The sequence below is a fragment of the Peromyscus leucopus genome, chromosome 16_21 (genome assembly GCF_004664715.2).
Source record: "Peromyscus leucopus breed LL Stock chromosome 16_21, UCI_PerLeu_2.1, whole genome shotgun sequence".
Lineage (NCBI taxonomy): Eukaryota > Metazoa > Chordata > Mammalia > Rodentia > Cricetidae > Peromyscus > Peromyscus leucopus.
Window position 1 is genome coordinate 45,288,640 of NC_051084.1, and position 4,014 is coordinate 45,292,653.

Here is a 4,014-nt window from a genome sequence, read left to right on the forward strand (position 1 = left end):
TTTTCGGGATGTGTGCAGTGGGCTTTCACCTCCCAACTTGGATGCCACACACCTGTGTGCAAATACATTACTACTGAGGATAGAGCCTAAAGGGTACAATGTGGCATTGGGAGTTCATGCATGGCATGAGGTTTCTAATCACCTTCTAACCACCCTCTTGCACTAATGAAGAACAGAGAAGCTAGCCTACCATGTTGTGATGGTTTGAATGAGAATGGCCCTCATAGGCCTATAGATTTGTATACTTAGTCACCAGAGAGTGCCAGTATTTGAAAGGATTAGAACGTGTGGCCTTGTTGGAGGAAGTGTGTGTGACACTGGAGGTGGACTTTGAGATTTCAAAAAGCCCATTCCAAACCCAGAGTCTCCCTTTCCTGCAGCCTGCAGATCAGGATATAAAACTTGCAGCTGCTTCTTCAGCAACATGTCTTCTTGCATGCCACCAGGCTCCCTGCTGTGATAATGAACTAAACCTCTGAAACTGTAAGCAAGTCCCAATGAAATGCTTTCCTTTGTAAGAACTGCTGTGGTCATGATGTCTCTTCACAGCAATAGAACACTGACTAAGACACATGTCGTTACTGATCATTTCTGAGTCTCAGTTTTCTCATCTATAAAATAAAGGCAACAAGAACAACAATAGTAAAAACTGTCTTGGAGGCATATTGCAAACTAGAAAGCACACCTATGCATTGCCTGACCTATATCTCATGCACGGACATTTATATATGAGTGACTATTCCCTTGCAAGCTAAATAAAACAAAATGTACAGAGATGCTTTGAACAGACCAACCTCAACAAGCCTGAGCTAGGGAAGATGCCTCCTTTATATGTAGACACATTTATCTATGTAATAAGTTGAAGGCAGGGTCTATTAACAATTCTATGCCATCTGTACCTATGCCACCATCTTTGAGTTAGTTTCCCCAACATTATGGTTAGGGACACTCTGGGTTCTCTGTGTCCCTCACTAATGAGAGGTGGAAAGTAGACATTTGTTGGCCTTCTGGAGTTTGGCTTCTAATTGACTGGACACACTGAGTATATCAACCAGAATAAGTCTGACCATGCCATGCCTTAGTAGCAGTTAGTTCCCCACATCTCTATGCCTTAGTACAATGAATGTGTAGTTATTCTGAAGCAGCCTAGGAGCTCTGAATTCCAAGGTTTCTTTTACCCAAAAGCAGGAACCAGAGTTGGTACCCTCTCTTGAAATTACTAGCACTTTCTTAACCTTCCATGGGTGACACAGTGACTTGTCCTGCCTTTATTGGGTAGGAACTTTAGGGCTGGCATGAGAATTTGATAACCCTCATATTTCAGAGGTTAGACTCTGGCAAAACAGGAACTGTTCTGCCTTTTTTTTTTTTTTTGCAATTTTTTCTTAATAACTATGCATCCTCATGTCCTGTGTTACTGGCAGAACAGGAGAACCTGATGATCATCCTTTGAAGGCTGGTTAGCCTCACTGGGGCTTCCCTGAGCTGTTGCTGTGGTTTCCAGGTGATGGAGTCTCTGGGGGAAGTACCAACTTATCACTGAGGTACAGAAAAGAACACTCAACCACAGTGTTGTATTTATTTGTATTTCTCTTGTGTCTTTTTGATTTTGTAGGTATGGTAGTCAGCTTTACATTACTGTAGCGCACACCTGAGATAAACAACTTTTTAGAAGAAAATTTATTTCAGTTCATGGCTTCCCAGTTGTGGTCACTTAGCCCATTGCTCCTGTGCATGTTTGAAGTAATCTGTCATGGCATGAACTCATGGCGGAGCAACTGCTCATCCCATAGTAGCTGACCCTGAGTAAGGTCTCACTAGATAGCCTCTGTGTGCCACCACAGTAACTCTAGTTTGTATCAAGTACAAGTTTGTAACCAGTACAGGGGTCATTTCAGATTCAAACTTCAGTACTAGGCTTGCATACACTTTTGAAATAAATATACAAAAATGGAGCCATGCTACCTCAATTTTTGTTTGTTTGCTTGTTTTGTTTTTGTTTTTGTTTTTGTTTTCAAGACAGTGTTTCTCTGTGTAGTCCTGGCTGTCCTGGAACTCACTCTGTAGACCAGACTGGCCTCAAATTCACAGAGATCTACCTGCCTCTGCCTCCTGAGTACTGGGATTAAAGGCATGTACCATCCCATCCTCCAGCTGCCACCTAATTTTTAATGATAAAATTTAATTACTTCAAAAAAATTGGGGTGGGGGATTTGTCAAGACAGGGTTTCTCTATATAGCTTTAGAGTCTGTCTTGGAACTCACTGTGTAGACCAAGCTGGCCTCAAACTCACAAAGATCCACCTGCCTCTGCCTCCTGAGTGCTGGGATTAAAGGTATGTACTACCACCACCTGGCAAATTTTGATACATTTTTTAAGGCTTGTTTTATTTTAATGACTGATCCACATGAGGCCACAGCCAGGCCACTATGTACAAACATGAGTCTTGATGATTTTCTTCTCCTTGGCCTGGAGACCTCCTCTCAGCACTTCGTGATTGCTTGGTCTTAGACCTATGAGCTTCAGCCTGGCCAGTCAGGAGCTTCTTGTAGACTTTTTGGCCTTCAGCTTGTGGATGTGCTCCATGAGAATCTGTTTGGTTTTGTTTGTTTGTTGTTTTTGTTGTTGTTTGTTTTAATAATACTTTCCCTTTGACCTTCAGGTACAGGCTATGGTACATATGTCAGTCAATCTCCTCAGAAGCTGGCTCAGGATCTGCATCTTTCTCATCCAAGCTACCTTCTTGGGCATTTTGAGCATCGGCCGTCCCCACTTCTGCTTCCCTATCCCCATAAACCTGCCCTTCAGTAAAGCCAGGATGCTCTTCTGGTATCCGTCACAGGCTTCTGGATGATCAACCCATCTTAGATCAGCTTCCGGATCTGGTGAAGGGAGCTGGCACTGGCGATTTCATTCGTCTCATTGGGGATCAACCGGTCCTTTTCACCACAGCAAAGGACACAAGAAGCAAGCCTCTTCTGAAGCCTGAGAATTAATGATAAAATTTAACTACTAAAAGTTTTAGTGATAGTTTTCTTTAAACTTATAACTTAAGCATCACAGAGAAAAAATACCAACTAATTAAAGTACAACTTTGGTTACTTTCAATATTCTGAGATTTAATATCCTTCTCCCCAAAGATTTACCCTTGTTCTGCCATTGTTTTAATGAGACATCCATGATCGGGGAATGGCTCTGTCCATTATAGAGCTCCTACCGTCGAATGCTTGGGATAGTTAACATTGACCGTTAACTTGACTGGATTTTGAATCTCCCAGCAGACACAGCTCTGAATGTGCCTGTGAAGGTATTTCTAGAGAGGTTTAGCTACAGAAGAAGGATCCACCCTGTAGATGGGTGGCACCATCCCATGAGCTGAGGCCCTGGGTTGAAGGGAAAGGAAAAAGCAAACAGAGCATCAGTATTCAATTCTCTCTGCTTCCTGACTGAGAGTACGGGGTCACCTTTCACCTTACACTCCTGCCACTCTAAGGAGCCCTCAATCTGTGAGCCAATATAGGCTCTATTCCTTAAGCTGCTTTTTCCACGTACATCTCAGCAATGAGAAGGCAGCTAGGGCTCATTCTTTAGATTAAAAGCAAAAATGTTAAGTGCCTTTTTTCCCTCTCTCCACCCCAGTGCATATATTCTCACAATGGGAAATCCAGTCAAACTATTTAGACTAGAAAGAAAAGGATGACTGATGAGATGCAGACTAGTCACAGCCTGCCTCTCCTGCAGTCACTCTTCCAGCCCTGGGTGTGCAAGCCAGAGCCGCTTGCGTTCTGGGTGAGTTCTCTACCACTGAGCTATGTATATCCTCATTCCTTCCCTTGTCTATCTTCCTCTTTTATCCACTGAGCAGGGTAGGAGCCACAGATACAAGGAGAGAGCAGCTATACTTTATACTCTCTGGGCCCCTGAAAGAATCTCCCATTTGTCCTCAAGAAGCCTACAGATGGAGCTGTGGTCCTGTATCCAGCATGGAGCCCATGTGCCCACCGGATAGCTCC

The 4,014-nt window shown here is 43.4% G+C and overlaps 1 pseudogene; it reads right to left on the reverse strand.

Annotated features, from left to right (window-relative positions):
* Positions 1–2,428: 2,428 nt before the first annotated feature.
* Positions 2,429–2,988, reverse strand: LOC114690847 (annotated as a pseudogene).
* Between the last annotated feature and the right edge of the window lie 1,026 nt (positions 2,989–4,014).